General features: G+C 43.1%; 1 pseudogene; it reads left to right on the forward strand.

Annotated features, from left to right (window-relative positions):
- The first annotated feature begins 8,793 nt into the window (after window positions 1–8,793).
- On the forward strand, window positions 8,794–9,846 carry LOC111168975 (26S proteasome regulatory subunit 10B pseudogene; annotated as a pseudogene).
- Window positions 9,847–19,788: the final 9,942 nt, after the last annotated feature.

Here is a 19,788-nt window from a genome sequence, read left to right on the forward strand (position 1 = left end):
CATACACAGGCAATCTGATCACTCTCCTGCTCAAACAAGTTCAAGAGGATTAGATGATAAGCTGTGTGGGAGTTGGGACCTCACTCGCCATTCTTACGAGTCATGGTACTGGGAGGAGACACATGGCACACACACCAAGCTGGGTAATGGAGGGCAGCTTAATGAAGGGACTACTTGGAAAGGTGTGGGCAGAGTCTAAGGAGAGCAACAGAGATGGTGCAGCGCCCAGGACAAGTATCAGCAGGGAGTCATCGCCCCCCGAGGCCTGAGGACCAAGGAGACCCCAAGAGAGCTATGTGGAGAGGGTAGATGGACGGCAGCTGTGGCCTGGGAGATTTGGGCACTGTAACCCCACAGGCAGGGAACTGGGGTGACAAATAACCCGATCTCTCTTTCCCTTTACCCCCTGATCTCTTGCTAGTGCCTCTGATTTGCCACCTCTAACCAGCACCCAGAGGGCACAGTGCCCGCTGATGCAGTGTGCGCGGGTCAGCCTCCCAGGGCCCAGGGCGGTGCAGAGTAAGGTACCTCGTGGACCTGAAGGAAGATCCCAGCACACCAGTAGCACCACTGGCACCCAGGGACCAACCACTCAGATAGCAGAATAAACTTATGAACCAATAAATGTTTCTAAATGAACGTGAGGAGGATGGAGGCCATACTTATTTGGCCAGGTAGTTGGAGACCTTCACACATCTGACCCAAACTCCCTTTCCAATTGCCATATGCTCCACTTCCAGCAAGGACATTGCTCTCGATTCAAGGCGCTTCTCAAATGCCACCTCTTCTGGGAAGCCTTACCTCACTTCTCCGGAAAGTTATCCACTTCCCCATAGACCTCATTTACCCTCTGCTTTCATTACATCAGGCTATGGTCTCTATTCAAATCTCTTCACATCTCTCTCCCTACCAGCGTGAGCAACACCATATTTCTCTCCACATCGCCAGTACCTGGTACATATTAGGTGCTCAACAAAATATTCAGTAGTTATTTAGACAGGATGGACTTGTGAGATATGATTGTTCCCAGCGCCCACACTGGAGACAATGAGTTTTTCTATCCATTGCCAAAGACGGTGAGGGTTTTTTACCTTCTGATTTTAAAAAATCAATGTGCTATCTTACAGACTTGAGATCAAAGTTGATTTCATTTTTTACTAAATAATAATAAAAGCACCAAGGTAAAAGACACACAGGTGCTTCAATTCAGATCTAAGCAGAGCCAAAGCCGGCAAAGCTGGCACTGAGGGAGAAGTTCCCCACTGACAGGGGTGTGCCGCCAGCTCAGCTCCTGAAGCCTCATGAACTGATGGAATTGAAAACTACTGCTTCGAAGCAAAGTTTACAGTGCACGCACCGACAAAGAGGCATTTTGTGGACACGGGCTGTGAAGCTTGTTTTCATTTTAAAGTTTTAAAAATCTAATTTCCATGCAAATAGGAAAGGATGTGTTCGGGAGTGTTGAGCTGGGGATTTGTTTGAGCACCAAGCGGCATGACTAATATTTGGGGGGTGGAAAGTGGCCAAGGACACTTAAGGAATTCCAGTATTACAAAGGAAACCAAATATGTTGTGATTAGAGCATTCACTGTCCCAAGCAAATAAATGAGCTGGCTCAGAAGAGAAGCCTCTTTGCACTGCCCATTGGCTTCTCAGCAATTCTGTTCCCAAGAACCTGTGATCGTGTAAGAAGAATCATTGTTTAAATTTTGGTTAAAAACTCATTTATTCAAGTGTTCTCAAAATGGGTTTTTAACTATTCAGAGGAAGAAAAATGCAAAATGTTAGGCCTGAGGGACAGGGGCCTAATAGAGTTTTAATAAGTAATTTATTTTTGTATTCCATTATGGTGAGCCTGAACTTGGATAGTGGGAGGAAGGGAGAAGTAAGGAGTGAGATGCCTGGGATCTCCCTCCTGACTAAAAAGGAAAAGAATCACGAAGAATCTGGTGTGAGGGTTCAGGTATATAATCCCAGGTTTTAAGAAACGTTTCTTGGATTATGGCATATAAGAATTCAGCTTTGCTCTCAAGTGGAAAGAAAAGTTCTTGTATTTGAATGGGGTGGGGGGAGTGAAGCAGGAGAGACAGTTAGCATAGGAAGTTCTGAAGCAGAAATAGTTTGAAAAGGGCAATTACCTCATTCTATCTGAAAGAGCAAATGAATAGTTAAAGGCTTTTAAAAGAATCAATTTGAAGTCCCTACACAGAAAAGCAAGATGTTGAGCTGGGGACCCAGGAGGCCCAGAAAGCCACTGTGTCTTCCTAATGTCACACCAAGGCCCCACCTCAACGTGAGAAACTGTTTAATATGAGAAAAGATGCAATTTGGATCTAGACATTTGTAATTTTCCCTATCTCAGTCTAAATCTGATACAGCAGTTGAGTAATATTTCTATTGTTTTGATAAAGAGATAGACTCATCTGTGTGTGTGTGTGTGTGTGTGTGTGTGTGAAAGAGAGAGAGCGAGAGAGAATATATCTTGGTCCATTGCCCCAAATCTGCAGTAATCACTACCTCCCCTGGTGGCCATATCCATAATTGCAGGCCTGTGTCTTCACATGGCCCCTTGGCAAAGGCAATGAGTTTTGTTTTACAATGATTGCTGGTCTGTGTTTGTCTCAGGGTACGAATGACGTGGGAACATGAGTACCAAATGCTCCAAAGGTTCCAATTAATAGGACCGTGATATCCTTAGGACATGCCTGGAACTTCCATTGTGAAGTGGAACCCCTGGCTCTGGAAGGACATTTGCCTTTTTTTCCTTAATTCTGGGTAATGACTCTCCCAATTTCTTCCTTCTTTCCCGACTTCTTGGCACTCAGCACCAGAAGTACAGTTAAAGGCTCCTTCTCTGCCCGACGAGGAGAGCCACGTTCTTTAACATTAAGTCCCCTTAAAGGGCTAGAGAGCTATTGGTCCTTCCTTCCTGGATCAGAAACGTGGGCTGTACCCGAAAGATCTGTGGCTTGACATCTATTGATCTGAATTTTTGTATCATTCCTATTTCTGCTCAAACAACTCCTGGTTTGCATTTCTGTCACTGTTTTAGTCTAGTATCCTGGCAACCACCTCCGAGGTTCTTACTGTCTGACAAGAAAGGCAGTGGGGAGGGAGAAGTGGGAGAAATGTGTCTTAAGTGGGGTGGGGGGAGAAGGTAGACATGAGGGATGGTAAGGTAGAGAGAGGGGAGGAAAGAAGGGGAAGAGAGAGGAAGCAGGAATTATGCAAAAGGAGAGAAAACATGAATTGAGGAAGGAACGGGGATGAGATGGGGAACGGGTGGGGGGGAAGGCTTGTGTTCACCTGGCTAGGAGTCACCAGGGCCCTGGTACCTCAGTGGTGACCCAACATGAGCAAGTGGGTAAATAAATGAATGTCCTAACATCTGACCCACTCCAGCCAGAGATGGCTTACTTGGTGACCCTGGAACCCAGGACAGTCCCTACTCCCTGAGATGGGAGGACAGGCAGGCTGCCGGTGAGAAGCCAGTCCTCTCAGTTAGGAGGTGACTTTTAGCTCAGGGGCTCATGGCCCTATCTGGCCCTCACCCTGACCTTGCTGCTACCTCTAGCTCACACCCAGATTCTGGAGAATTCTTCTGGTTTCCAATTCATGCACTATTTTTCCTGGTCCCAGCTTCCAGGGAGCTGCTGGTTGAATGAAGTGATTTCCAGTGAGGTACCGTCACCCCTCAAAAGGAGCTCAACTACTGGCTACTCTGAACCTCGTAATACAAATATGTATAATAGTTTTCCTTGGATGCTGGGAGACTCTTAGCAACCTATATTTTCCAACGCATCTTAGGACAGCTGATAGGCTTAGCCAAAGAGCACCTTGGGCATTCGAAAATATGTTCCCACCTCGCTAAAAACCAACAACAAACGGTACACATGCACTTAACAATGTGTAAAGTGTTGTTATATACTACCATAAATTTTTCTCCTAAAGTGTTGGGATGACTTTCCTGGTCTTGCCATTGGCCAGTGGGTGTGTTGATAAACTAAAACCAACACTCTGTGTTTTAGGATACTTTACATAGAGCGGATGTTCATGCTGCTAAAAGGGGAATTTTTATGCCATCATTCTTTGAAAAACATAACTTGCCAAAATGAAAACAAGAAGAAACAGTAAATCTGAATAGTCCTATATTCTTAAAAAAAAGACAAACAACTCTTTCTACACATTAAAAAAAAACAATTTTTTGTCACCAAAATAAAGCGGGAACATTTCTCAACATATTGAGATCAACACATCCCTGGTACCAAAACCAGACAAGGATATTATAAGAAAATAAAATTATTCTACAATACCATTCATGAATAGAGATACAAAAATACTATACAAAATATTAGCAAATTGAATACAGTGATATATTTTTTAAAAAGGATAATCTATCATGACTGAGTGAAGTTTATTTGAAAAATACCAGTACAGTGTAACATTTAAATATCAATCAATACAGTTCACCATACTGAGAAAAATCATATCTCAAAAGATTTATTAAAAACAGTTGATAAGGGCTTCCCTGGTGGTGCAGTGGTTGAGAGTCCACCTGCCGATACAGGGGACATGGGTTCGCGCCCTGGCCCAGGAAGATCCCACATGCTGCGGAGCGGCTGGGCCCGTGAGCCATGGCCGCAGAGCCTGCGCGTCCCGAGCCTGTGCTCCGCAACAGGAGAGGCCACAACAGTGAGAGGCCCGTGTACCACAAAAAAAAAAAAAAAAATTTGATAAAATCAATAGCTATCTATAACAAATTCCTCAGCATTAGGAATAGAAGGGAACTTCTTTAACTATATAATGAGTATGTACAAGATATCCACAGCTAACATCATAGTTAATGATAAAATACTGCATTCTTTCCTCTAGCGTTTGGGAACGAGATAAGGATGTCCACCATCTCATTCACAATCTTAGGGGAAAAGCAAACAATTAGAATTAGCAAGTGAAATTGTCAAGACCACTAGATACAGGATCAACATAAAAATTAATACATTTAAAAGAATTTAAATAATATAAATTATGTTCTTAAACTACAATATAATTACGTTAGAAATCAGTAATAGATCTGGAAAGTCCTCAAATATAGGAAACTAAACAACACACTTCTAATTAACCTATGGATCAAAGAAGAAATTACAAGGAAAATTACAAAATATTTTGAATTGAATGAAAATAAAAATACAACACATCAAAATTTGGGGGATGCAGCTAAAACTCTGCTTAGAGGGAAATTTATAGTAATACATGCTTATAGTAGAAAAGAAGAAGAGTTTCAAATCAATGACCTAGGTTTCTAACTTATTATTCTATTCAAAGTTATTCTAACTAAGAACAGCAACTTAAACCTAAAATAAGCAGAAAAAAATAAAGAGAAAAAAAATTAAACAGCAGTGAAATTGAAACAGAAAAGTAACAAAGCAAAGCAAAACTGATTATTTAAAAAATTATTAAAATTGACAAACCACTAGCCAGACTAATCAAGAAAAAGAAAGATGACATAAATTAACAATATCAGGAATAAAAGGTCATGACCATAGATCCTACAGAGAGTAAAGGCTAATAGGGAATATTATATATAAGTATATACCAATAAATTCAGCAATTTAAATGAAATGGATAAATTCCTTGCAAGATACAAATTACCAAAGCTCACTCAAGAATAAATATATATCCTAAATAGCCCTATATCTAGTAAGAACTTCTTTTGTAGTTAAAATCTTTCCCACGGGGGCTTCCCTGGTGGTGCAGTGGTTAAGAATCCGCCTGCCAATGCAGGGGACACGGGTTTGAGCCCTGGTCCGGGAAGATCCCACATGCCACGGAGCAACTAAGCCCGTGCGCCACAACTACTGAGATACTGAGCCTGTGCTCTAGAGCCCACAAGCCACAACTACTGAGCCCCCATGCCACAACTACTGAAGTCTGCGCGCCTAGAGCCCGTGCTCTGCAACAAGAGAAGCCACTGCAATGAGAAGCCTGAGCACCACAGCAAAGAGTAGCCCCTGCTCACTGCAACCAGAGAAAAGCCCGCATGCAGCAACAAAGACCCAACACAGCCAAAAATAAAATAATTAAAAAAAAAAACTTCCCACAAAGAAAAACTCCAGGCCCAGATGGTTTCATTGGTGAATTCTGTGAAACATTTAATAAAGATAATATCAGTTTTACATACACTCTTCCGGAAAATCAAACAGAAGGAGAAATCACACCCTAACAAATTCTATGAAGCAAGCATTAACCTGGTAGCAAAACCAGACAAACACATTACAAGAAAAAGCAAAATAAAACTACAGATCAATATCTTTCATGAACATAGATGCAAAAAAATGAAGTTTAGTAAATCATAACTACAATATGTAAAAGGATCATGACCAAGTGGAGTTTATCCCAGGAATGCAAGGTTGGTTTTACATTCAACATTAATGTAATTCACCATACTTATGGAAGGAAAAGAAGAAAAATGCATAGTATCATCTCAAAAGATGTGAGGAAGAGGAAGAGGAAAAAGAAGAAAAGGAGGAGGAGAAGGAAGAGGGGAAGGAGGAGGGGGAGTAGGAAGAGGATGAAGCAGACGCAACAGCAGCATTTGATAGAATCCAACAACCACTCATAATAGAAACTCTAGGCAAACTAGGAATAGACGGGAACTTCATCAACCAGATAAAGATGATCCATAGAAACATATAGCTAATATCATCTTACTGAGAGACTGAATACATTCCCCACAAAGATCAGGAGAGAGAAAAAGATGTCTGTTCTTACCACTTGTACATGACATTATACTGGAGGTTCTACCCAGTGCAATAGGCCAGAAAAAACAAATAAGAGGCGTACAATTTCAAAAGGAAGAAATACAACTGTCTTTATTTGTAGGCAAAATTATAGTCTGTAGAAAATCCTAAGGAATTTACCAAAAAAAAATGCTGGAATAAGTGAATTTAGAAAGGTTGCAGGATACCAAGTTAACATAAAACAAATAATTCTATTTCTATGTACTAGAAAGAAACAATCAGGAATTCATATTTTTAAAAAACACTATTAATGATAGCATGAAAAATATAAAATACTTATCAAAAGTTTGAATAAAAGATATACAAGGCTAGTACCTCAAAAACTTCAAAACATTGCTAACAGAAATGATAGAAAACCTAAATAGATGGATAAATATACCATGTTTGAGAATTGGCAAAATCAATACTAAGACAGCAATTCTCACCAAATCAATCTGTAGATTCAATCAATCTCAATCAAAGTCCCAGAAGGTTTTTTTTTTTTGGTAGAAGTTGACAACTTGATTTTAAATTTTATATTAAAATGCAAAGGACCTTGAATACCCAAAATAATTTTGAACAAGAAGAACAAAGTTGGAGGACTTAGACTACTTGATTACAAGATTTATTATAAAGCAACTCTAATCAGGGCAATGTGGCATCTGTATAAACATACATCAGTGAAATAGAATGGAAGGTCCAGAAATAGATCCATATACCCATGGTTAATTAATTTTCAACAAAGGTGCCAAGGGAGTTCAATGGAGAAAGGATAATCTTTTCAAAAAATGGTTCTGGAACAGTTGCATATTTGGAAGTAAAAAATGAACCAGATCATTATCATATCACACCATATATAAAAATTAGCTCAAAATGGATCATAGATCTAGATGTAAAAGCTTAAACTATAAAACTTCTAGAAGAAACCATGAGAGAAAATCTTAGTGATCTCATATTTGGCAAAAAAAAAAAAAAAAAACTAAATAGGAAACAAAAGGCATAAACTATAAAAGAAAAAATAATTTAGTTGGTTTCCAGCAAAATTAAAAACACTTGCTCTTCAACACATACTGTTATAAAAATGAAAAGGCATGTCACAGACTGAAAATATTTGCAAAACAGAATCAACAACGAATTTTTATGTAGGATATATTTTTTTACATGTATAACTCAATAGTAAGACAAATGGCCCAATGAAAATGGTAAAAGATTTGAACTGACATTTCACCAAAGAAGATGGCAAATAAGTGCATGAAAAGACGCCTTACATCATTAGTCATTAGGAAAATGCAATTCAAAACCACAATGAAAAAAAAAACAAAACACAATGAGATACCACTTCACAACCACTAGAACGGCTCAAATTAAAAAGACTGACCACTCCAAACGTTAGTGAGTTATGTGGGACAACTGGAACTTTCATACTCTGCAGGTGGGAATATAAAATGGTATGGTCACTTTGGAAAACAGATAATAGTTGCTTAAAAAGTTAAAAATAGTTTCCCGGGGCTTCCCTGGTGGCGCAGTGGTTGGGAGTCCGCCTGCCGACGCAAGCGACACGGGTTCCTGCCCCGGTCCGGGAGAATCCCACGTGCCGCAGAGCGGCTGGGCCCGTGAGCCATGGCCACTGAGCCTGCGCATCTGGAGCCTGTGCTCCGCAACGGGAGAGGCCACACCAGTGAGGCCCGCGTACCGCAAAAAAAAAAAAAAAAAAAAAAAATAGTTTCCCATCGTGGAGGACCCTAGAGATAAGGTGCTTCAGGACCACCACAAGAAGCTGCTGGAGCACAAGGAGATGGACAGCCATCTCAAGGAGTTAAGGGAACAATTAAAAGAACTTGCCAAGCAGTAGGAAAAGTCTGAAAATGATGTGAAGGCCCTACAAAGTGTTGGGCAGACTGTGGGTGAAGTACTTAAGCAATTAACTGAAGAAAAATTCATTGTTAAAGCTACAAATGGACCAAGATATGTTGTGGGCTGTCGTCGACAGCTTGACAAAAGTAAGCTGAAGCCAGGAACGAGAGTTGCTTTGGATATGACTACACTATCATGAGGTATTTGCCAAGAGAGGTAGATCCACTGGTTCACAACATGTCTCATGAGGACCCTGGGAATGTTCCTTATTCTGAGATTGGAGGGCTATCAGGACAGATTCGGGAATTAAGAGAGGTAATAGAATTACCTCTTACAAACCCATAATTATTCCAACGTGTAGGAATAATACCTCCAAAAGGCTGTTTGCTATATGGACCACCAGGTACAGGAAAAACACTCATGGCATGGGCTGTTGCTAGCAAGCTGGATTGCAATTTCTTAAAGGTTGTATCTAGTTCTATTGTAGACAAGTACATTGGTGAAAGTGCTCGTTTGATCAGAGAAATGTTTAATTGTGCCAGGGACCACCAGCCACGCATCATTTTTATGGATGAAATAGATGCTATTGGTGGTCGTCGGTTTCCTGAGGGTACTTCAGCTAATAGAGAGATTCAGAGAACTTTAATGGAGCTACTGAATCAAGTGGATGGACTTGATACTCTACATAGAATTAAAATGATCATGGCTACAAACAGGCCAGATACAGTGGATCCTGCTTTGCTTCGTCCAGGCAGATTAGATAAAAAAAATACATACTGATTTACCAAACGAACAAGCAAGGTTAGATATATTGAAAATCCATGCAGGTCCCATTCCAAAGCATGGTGAAGTAGATTATGAAGCAATTGTGAAGCTTTCAGATGGCTTTAATGGAGCAGAACTTAGAAATGTGGCTCACTTAGTAATGTTTGCACTGAAGCAAGTATGTTTGCAATTCTTGCTGATCATGATTTTGGATAGATCTGGCTTACAACATCCCTATTTCCTGGCACTCCTGTGAGTGATGCTTGTAAAGCTAAAAATGGAGCATAGCACAGCAGCGACATTCAACAAACAGTACCTGAGATCTGGTCACTACAGGACCACACAGGTAGATGCCCCCTGTTTTCAGCCCAGGATCACCCTCTCAGCACAGAAGCTCTGCTTCAGTTTACATGCAAGGTCTCTCTTCCCTCCTTGATTACCAGAGAACACCTACTTCCCTGACTCCTGACCAAGTATGGATTCTCCCTATCACCTCTGAAGAACTACATCTTAAAGAGGTAGGAAGAAGTTGGCCCTGGAGCCAGACTGGTTTGAATTTCATCTGAGTCACTCGTTAGCTGTGTTATCCTGGACAAGTGTCATAACTTCTCTGAGCTTCCAATTTCTTATCCGCCTGAGGGGGATAACAACCCTACCCACTTCTTGGGATTGTGGTGAGGGGTTAATGGGCACTGGATGTACAGGCTCCTTGCACACTGACTGGCATACTGGATGCGCTCAATAGATGTCTGTTCTCTTTTCCTCTTGCTATTCCCATGTACTCTATGCAAACACTTTCATTAGAGACCCCTAAAAAGTCCTATCTTACCCCAGGCCTTTCTCTAATCTTGGTAGCAGATTGGCATAGCTATTTAAAAGTACAAAAATCAACAATAACTTTCTCAACAGTAATAAAAGAAAATAATGGCTAACCGTACTGTACGTAAAATCAGTCCCAGTTCACGTCCCCATGCCGCTTACAGTCTAGCAGGAAAGGAAGATATTGATCCACAGACCACAGATCTGGGCATGAGAGGTGCCTGTGACAGCTCATATACTTCTCAAAAGGGCCTCACGAGATGGATGCTATTATTATACTGACTTTTCAGATGAAGAAATTGAGACTCAGAGAAGTTACAATTCTTGTTCAGGGTCACCTGACGAATAAGAAGCAGACTAGGATTTGAGCCTAGATCCTTCTTTCCAACCTCCAGTTGTGAAACAAATATAGGGATGGTAGATGGACCTCAACAAACTTCTAAAAGATAGAATCCCTGCTGGGCAGAGGCTGACCATTTAAAATTTTCAAATAGGAGTCAGCTTCAGTTATTAAGACTGTTGTTGAGATGTATCTGAGAAGGCTGGAGGGAGGACAGACCCCCAAAGAAGCCAGCATTGTGATACTTTGTTTCAAAAAGCAGGATCTTTCAGAACTGCAAGTTCCAGGTAGCAGAGGCTGAAGTGGCATGTGGTCTAACCCTTCTATTTCACAGATGAGTAAAATGAGGCACAGAGAAGGCAAGAGACTTGTTGAAGGTCACAAAGAAATCTCCTTAGCAACTGGTTTCTCCCCACGTCTATATATCAACCCCAGGAAAGACTCTTACTGGCTCTTTTGGGATCATATGCTCATCCTTGTACCAATCACTGTTGCCAGAGGGCATCTCTAGCACCTTGAGTGACAGCCCCACCAAAACCAACCGACTGCTCTTGCTTGAGATGTCAAAGGACTGGCTCCTTCTCGGGTCCTGGGTGGGAATGTTACATCTTCAGAGAGGCCTTCTTCTACCATTCTACCCAAAGAACACTCCTCCCTGACCTTGTTGTCACTTTGATTTTTCTCCAGAAGACTTATTACTCTTTGATATTATTTATTTTTCATTCTTTATTAGAATATAAAGAAGCTCCTTGAAAAGAGGGGCTTTGTCTGATTTCTTGACCACTGTATCAAGTGTTTAGAGCAGGACTTGGCATATAAAGGTGCTCAATAAATATTTTTGAATTAAAAAAAAATGAGTAGGGGAGAAGTTTCCAAATGATCTGGAAGAAGACAAAAGGCAAAGCATGCTGGACAGACATACACCACCCACAGCAGCCACCAGTGAATTCTTAGTGATTCATCTTTAGGGAAATCAATAAAGCAACTACTGTTTCAGCGAGCAGTAAATAAATAAATAAAAGTCAGTGGCAGGTCTGTGATCTCTGGTTTCTCATCTGTCTCACTGACTGGCCTGGGACCCTCTGCTTGCTTAGCACTTACTAGAGCCTGGCAGATAGTAGGTGCTGAAATAAGGGTTTTGGATGAATAAACCCAACAGTAATATCTTAGTCTGTGTTTCTGAAACATTGATGTGCATTCAAATTACCTGGGGATTTGTTAAAATGCAGATTCTGATTCAGTGGGTCTGGGTGCAGCCCGAGAGTCTGCATTTCTAATAGGCTCCCAGGCGCTGTTGCTGCTGCTGGCATGAACCACACTGTGAGTAGCAAAGCTCAGTCTATTAGCAAGAAATCTGTGGGCATCTCACTATACAAACAGGTGAAATAAAGAGCCAAGAAGAGCCTTCCAGAAACAATAATGGTAGGGGGATCGGGAGACCCAGATTCTAGTCCCAGGTCTCCTGTCTATAAGCCCATGAACTTGGACAAGTTTCTGCAGTCTCTGAACCTCAGTCCCAGCTGCCAGGTCAGGACTCCCCAACCAGCCCCTCTCTCCTCACACAAGGTGTCTGAGCTGCAGCATTGGGGGCAGGGCAGGGAATCTAAGGCGGAATCAGATCCAGCACTGGCCCCTCACCATCCATGAGCTCTAAGAATATATGCTTTAGCCTGCCTTGCAAGGATGCGAGAGAGAGTTAAGATCAACATACATTGGAGAAAAGAATCCCTGAGCTCTCACCTCTGCCATCCAGCAGATTTTATACTTAACACTACTTCATAAATTCCCGCTCTCCACATTCTGGTTGTTTTCAGTTTTCTAAGGCTGCTCCCTCGCACTAGCCAGACCTCCCTCTTTAATACAGATCTTCTGAATCCCACCCCACCCTCTTCCTGGATAAAACCCCAAAAAAACCAAACACAACAAAAGACCCTCTTCTGCCTTTGCCTATGACTCACAAACAATAATAAAATGATAGCTTCACATTTATTACATAGACTATATTGGTATTTCCCAAAATGCAGTAAACATCAATTAGAGCATGCATACACAGACAAGTGTCATTCTCATAGTTACATTATTAGCAGGTTACCAACTATTTGTGGTAAATGATACTGTCTTTCCGCTTAGGGTAGCAATGTGAAGTCTCCTTTAAATATAAACAAAATGAGTCTATAATAAGGAAAAGCAAATCAAAACCACAATGAGCTACCACTTCACACCAAGTAGAACAGCTACAATAAAAAAAAATAATAGTAAGAGTTGGAGAAATTGTAACCCTTGTACAACAGTCTAACAGTTCCTCAAAAGGCTAAACACAGATTTATCATACGACCAGGTAATTCCACTCCTAGGTATACCCAAGAGAACTGAACACATATGTCCATGCAAAAACTTGTACACGAACGTTCACAGCATTAGTCGTAATAGTGAAAAACTGAAAACAATCCTGCTGTTCATCAACAGATAAATGGATAAATAAAATGTGGCATATCCACATAATGCATTATCCAGCTATAAAAACTAAAGTGCTGATAAATGCTACAATGTGGATGAATCCTGAAAATATTATGCTAAATGAAAAAAGCCAGACAAAGACCACATATTTTTATGATTTCACTTATATGAAATGTCCATAATGGGAAAATCCATAGAGATAGAAAGTAGATCAGTGGTTTCCTAGGGCTGGAGGAGGGGTGAGCTGGGGAAAAATGGGAAGTGACTGCTAAAGTGTACAGGGTTTCTTTCTAGGGTGATGAAAATTGGGGTGTTCAAAAACTGACTATGGTAATGCTAACACAGCTGTGAATACATTAAAACCACTGAATTGTATACTTTAAATGGGTGAGTTGTATTGTGTGAATTACATATCAATAAAGATGTTATAAAATATCTAAAAATATTAGGTAATACTATAGGTGGCATACATATATGAAAAAAAGCATTAAGGACACAGATAAAGCAAAGTTTAGGAAACACTGGATTGGATCAGCAATCCTAAAAATCCTATGAGGGAAATGTTGTTTTTACCTGTTATACAGGAAACTGGACTCTTGAGAGGTGAGTGTTCATCCAAGAACGAAGAATTTTAAGTGGATTTCGAACCCAGGCTACTGACTCCAAAACCAGTGCTCTTATCTGACATGCTATACTGCTTCCTAGACTCCCAACCCTTGAATTTAGCTCCCATCCATACTTTTCCTGATGACGCCTCTCCCCTAATGGCGTCTCTCTGAGACTTCGGTCTGAACTACACCAGTGAGCATTACCTACAGCTTTGACCTATGTAATCAACAGACTATCACAGAAATGATGGTGTATAATTTCTGAGGCTAGGTTGGATCCCTTACTTTGGAGAATACCAGCTGACACATTCTGAAGACAATCAGCCCTGTGGAAAGATCTACATAGCAAACAACTGAGGCCTTTTGCCAACAGCCATGGGAGTGCATCATGTTGGAAGCAGGTCCTCTAGCCCCATCAAGCCTTCTGACGACTGCGGCCCCAGCCCATCTCTTGACTACAGCCTCATGAGAAGCCCCGAGCCAGAACTACTCAGTGAATCTGCTCCTTATTTCCTGACCCACAGAAACTATAAGGTACTGTGTATTTATTGTTTTAAGCTATTAAGTTTTGGGGTAATTTGTTATGTAGCAGTAGATAACTAGTACACCCTATGACTAGTTCCTGCCAATGATATGTGAGCTGAAAAGTTACACACTACTTCCAGGTCCACGATATGAACGTGCCTTTTCTACTTTCTCTTCCCCTTCCCACAGAGCTCTTTCCTTTCCTCCCAGATATTTGCACACCCACGTTCATAGCAGCATTACTCACTATAGCCAAAGGGTGGAAGCAACCCAAGTGTCCATCAACAAATGAATGGATAAACAAAATATGATCCATCCATATAACAGAATAGTATTCAGTCTTAAAAAAGGGAAATTCTGGCTCATGGATGAACCTTGAGGACACTGTGCTAAGTGAAATAAGCCAGTCACAAAAGGACAAAGACTATGTGATTCCAGTTACACGAGGTCCCTAGAGCAGCCAAAGTCACAGAAACAGGAAGTAGAATAGTGGTTGCCAGGGGGTTGAGGGAGGGAGAAGGGGGAGTTAGTGTTTAACGGGGACAGAGTTTCAGTTTGGGAAGATGAGAAAGTTCTGGAGGTGGATGGTGGTGACGGCTGCACGACACTGTGAATGTCCTTAATGCCTCTGAAATGTACACTTAAAAATGGTTAAGATGGTAAATTTATGTCAGACCTATTTTATCATAATAAAAAATGTCATGATATGCCCAAAAGTTTGTTACTCCCTCTGCTGACTCCCTAAGCACCTGTGGTAAGGGCTGGGGCTTGTGGGCTGACTAACTCTTTTTCCAGCCACTGTTTGTGAGAGTCCTACTGCGGACAAAAAGACTGGGCACCCTGTATTTAGGATGCAGGTTCAGCTGCATGGGACAGGAACCCAAAACAACAGTGGCTTAAATGAGACGGAAATCCCTTTCTCCTGCACACAGTCTGGAGGCAGGTACTGCACAGCTGGCATGGTGACTCAGCCCCGTGTAGTCATTCAGGGACCCAGCCTCTGCTCTGGCACTCTGCCATCCCTAGGGCGTTTTTCTCAACCATGTGGCTCACGGTGGCTTACCACTACATGTATAGGATCCTAAGCAGCAGGGTGAAAAAGGAAGGGAAGAAGGGGCATGCCTCCTCTCTTTAAGACACTGTCATTTGGGGTCTCTGTCCTAGAAGTGGAATGCCATTGCTGCCTAATGTATGTTCCATCCCCAGCATCCCCTAACAGGATGTCGGCGGTTTTCTGTCTTGTCATGGCAGCCGTGGAGGAGATCGGCAGAGATCTTGGGAGCCCCATGTTGAAACTAACAGAGCCCCAACAATGGGTGGAACCTGGATCCCTGTATCACTGCATGGAAGGCTGCCTCTCAAACATCTGATAGAGCTTTGCATACTGAGAGTAAACCTCAAATGTGTGAAAGCACTGGGATTTCAGTGTTTATGTGTTACGGCCGCCAGCATTCTCTTAACTAACGGAGTTTCATGACTGGAGCTTGGGAAGTCAGATAACACAACAAGGCTGAGGCCAGGTCAGGCAATGGGAAGATGACTTTGGAGCCAGGAGACCCAAATCCAAGCTCCCGCAACCCCACTTACAAGCTACGTGGGCCACTCAAACTCTTTTAGCCTGGTTCGCTCAAATATAAATTGGAGATGATGATAATACAAACCACACACTATTTGTGGTGTGAACTGAATGAGGGAATCTGCAAGAAAGGCAGTTGAGAAAAATCTACTTGGGGCAGCGACAGACACCTGTCCCCTTGCCATTCTCCAAAGAGGAGAACAGATGGGCATTTAGAAATGGGCACAGCACTCCGTAACTCACAGCTTGATGAGAAGCAAATGGCCCACAGCGGGGGGGCCTGATCTCTAAGTCATGGCTGAATATTCAGCCTCGGGCAGGAAGCTGTCTGTCTTGGGTTTGGCAATAGCTTTGATTCAAGACCTCAAATAGGTTCCTGAGAGTTTACTTGGTTGGGACTCAGACTGGGTTTACAGCATAGACCAACGTTTTCCCCAGGCAGCCCAAGAGTGAGAGTCTGGACCTCTTCTCGTTATATCTCAACAGGACAGCACTGGTGCAGAAAAGCTGGGACACTAGCGCTCTGGCTGCCACTCTGGGGAGTATGGCCACCGCGGGTGCTCACAGCGGCATCTAAGGCACAGATGCTTCAGGGACTGGGCAGAGCACGTAACAGTGTGAAGAGGCTGGCTGCCATATAACAGTGAGTGGCTGGTGCTCTGAGCTATGTAGCAAATCGGGCGTGCTTACAGGCTCCTTTCAGCCCACAGCTGAACTAAAGGCTCGAATCTGAATTTATTGCCTCTATGGCTCCAGTTTTTCTAGCCCAGTGCTAACATAAATATGTCACATAAGTAATTTAAAATATTCCAGTAGCCACATTTAAAAACTATAAGGAGAAAGATGAAATTCACTTTAATCTTATGTTATATTTAACCCAATAGATGATTCTGATCACCAGTTCCAATACGTGTGGGGTTTTTCCACCCCACCAAGCAATTCTCAGACACCAGCTGGGTGTCCTACCATTCAGCTCAATTCAACGCTATCTGATGCAATAGCATCAGATTCCACGGGTTAAGGGCTCTGTCCCAGAAGACTGCACCCTCCCCCATTTCAGATGCCCATCACAAGTCCAGGCTGTCACCTGTGCTTCTGACCAACAGGCTATAAATCGCAGGATCCCATGCCCCCCTCCTTCTGTTTGATTACTTTGCTAGAGTGGCTCACAGAACTCAGAGAAACAGTTTACTTACTAGATTATTGGCTTATTACAAAGGGATATAACTAAGGAACAGCCAGATAGAAGAGATGCATAGGGCAAGGTATGGGGAAGGATGTCTCCCAGTGTTCACTGATTCAGAAGTTCTCCCAACCCCGTCCACTTGGGTTTTTATGGAGGTTTCATTATATATGCACAATTCATTGGCCATTAGTGATCAATTCAACCTCCAACCCCTCTCCCCTCCCTGGGATCAGGGAGTGGGAGTGAAAGTCCCACCCCTCTGTTAGTGGTTGGTTCCCTGGCAACCAGCCCTCATTTTCAGGTGTTTTCCAAAAGTCACCTCACTAACAAAAACCCAGTTGTGGTGGAAAGAGACTTGTTACGAATAACAAGATACCATTTCCCCTTTATGGCTCTCAAGGACTTCAGGGACTGAGGACAAGAGACCAAATATGACAAAAGATGTTTCTGTTGCCCTTTTCATTCAGGAAATTCCAAGGGTTTTGGGTGCTGTGAGCCAGGAACTCTGGATGAAGACCACATATATATGAGAACTATATTTTGGTCATCTGAACGATCAAATACATATTTCTTATAAATCACATATCACACCCACAAATCCAAAGAGTCATTTCAACATGTAATCAATATTAAAAATATTGGTAAGCTATTTTACATTCTTCTTTTTTACACTAAGTCTTCAAAACCTGGAATGTGTTTTACCTCTCCAGTAGGACCAGCTACACTTAAAGCACTTAGGAACCACGTGCAGCTGGCAGCTGCTCTGTTGGACACTTCTGTTTTAGGTAGTTGGCATCCCCCAAACCCACCGAGCATCTCCACACCTCCGTGCCTTTGCCTACACTGTTCCTTCTGCTTGCCACAGACTCCTCTCCTTTGCCCACCTGAACGCCTACTCATACTTCAAGGGCTTAGCGCAAATGTCACCTCCTCCCTGAAGTCTTATGCAAGCCCCTAGGATGCTCCCATAAGACCTTGTTTCCACCTCTATTTGAGTGCCCAGCATGCTGGATTATGTTTAACTTGTTGAAAGGCCAAAACCACTTCTGAACCATCACCAGCACTCAGCACCTTGCTTAGCACATGGCAGACCCTAGGGGCCACTGTGGGCTCTCTCTGGGATGAGGGTGTTACGGCACAAGGAAAATTTCGTTAAAAGTTCCCCAATCATTTTTTTCTTTTCTTTTTTTGTGGTACGCGGGCCTCTCACTGTTGCGGCCTCTCCTGCTGTGGAGCACAGGCTCCGGACACGCAGGCTCAGCGGCCATGGCTCACGGGCCCAGCCTCTCCGCGGCATGTGGGATCTTCCCGGACCAGGGCACGAACCCGCGTCCCCTGCATCGGCAGGCGGACTCTCAACCACTGTGCCACCAGCAAAGCCCCTTTTTTTTGTTTTGGTAATGGATCACAAAAAAGAAAGTGGTGTATAAAATGTTGCTTGGGATATCATTGTTACCAGAGAAACGGACCCAGAGAGCTATGATTTGGGGCTGGGCATATCGTTAATAGTCATTCAGTTCTTAGTTACGGTCCTCACAGGAAATATTTGAGGAACCTTGATATACAGCTATAAGGCATTGTATATCTGGGGCCCATGGGGAGCATAGCAGTCTCCCAGCTGGGTAACCCAGGGTCAGGGTTGACATGTGTCGTAACAGGATCAGGGCCACCATGTTGCACAATTCTCGGGTGACAGTGTGAATGGTGCCGCTGGAGCTGAGCACACATAGCCTGTTGTCAGATGCAGTGGTTCTAGAAGCCCCACCTGTAGGTAAATGTACGCATCTTGATATGCCACTGGCTTTAGACACCTGAGGCAGGATAACGGGGAGATTAGGTACAAGTACAGGGAAACTCAGAAGTGAGGAACCACTTGTGTTCACAACACAGATGCTGCCCAATTCCAGAAGGGCTGCAGCTCAGAGTCCAAGTGTAAAATCAGGGTTTGGGACTTAGAGTCTCCTCCAGAAATGGCCCAGATGGGGGCTCCTCTTCCCGGGTTGGCATCCAGGATATAATGACTAAGTTTTGAGCTAATGTTCTCAGGCTTAGGTGAGGAAGAGGATGTGGACTTCCTCCTCTGTCCCCTCCTTTTTCTGCTTAGATCAAACAGGAAAAGACAAAGTTCATATGGGTGAAATCACTGGCTAGAATAGGACTGCAATCAAACCTGGCAGGTCAAAGAGTATCATCACAAAACTGAGATCGAATTCTGGCTCCACTGTGTGAGTGTGGACAAGGTGCTCAACGTCTCTGAGCTTCAGTTTTGTTATCTGTAGAACAAACATATTACCATCCCTACCCCACAGTGGTGTCACGCAGCATAACAGAGAAGGGCTGCGGGAGGGCCCAAGCGCAGCCTGTGATAAGCATATTGGTCAGCTTTGCCTGTGGAACAAGCCCCACTGTCTCCTTCTGGGGCTGAGGCTGGTGGGGGGGGGCAGCAGCCACGTGGGCTGTGTTCTCACAGCAGTGTCAGCGGGTAAGAGGGCAAACCCAACTGTGCAAGCATGCGTCAAACCGCCAGTGTGAATCACGTGGCCGAGGCCAAAACCAAGGCAAGGAGCAGGACAGTCTGTCCATCAGGGGGCCGCGGCAAGAATGAGGCTGTAGACACAGTTACGGGGGAGTGAAGAGTCAGGACCGATCATTCAATCTACTACAGTATACAGACAGAGTCATCATCTACTCACGCTCATTTCAGTTCTTTCAGCATTCCCTTCCGATAACAGAGGGCTGTGCCAGACACTGTGGCAGAAGATACGCAGACGGAGCAAAGACTTAGAGATCGCTAGAGGTCAAGGGGAGGGCAGCATTGCCAGCAGGCCTCCCCCATCCTTCCATCTGAATTCTGGCCTTACCAGTAAAGACCTTGCCCGAAG

The sequence above is a fragment of the Delphinapterus leucas genome, chromosome 10 (assembly GCF_059928025.1).
Source record: "Delphinapterus leucas isolate spDelLeu-1000000601 "Yukka" chromosome 10, BTC_Dleu_Yukka2, whole genome shotgun sequence".
In the NCBI taxonomy this organism is placed as follows: domain Eukaryota; kingdom Metazoa; phylum Chordata; class Mammalia; order Artiodactyla; family Monodontidae; genus Delphinapterus; species Delphinapterus leucas.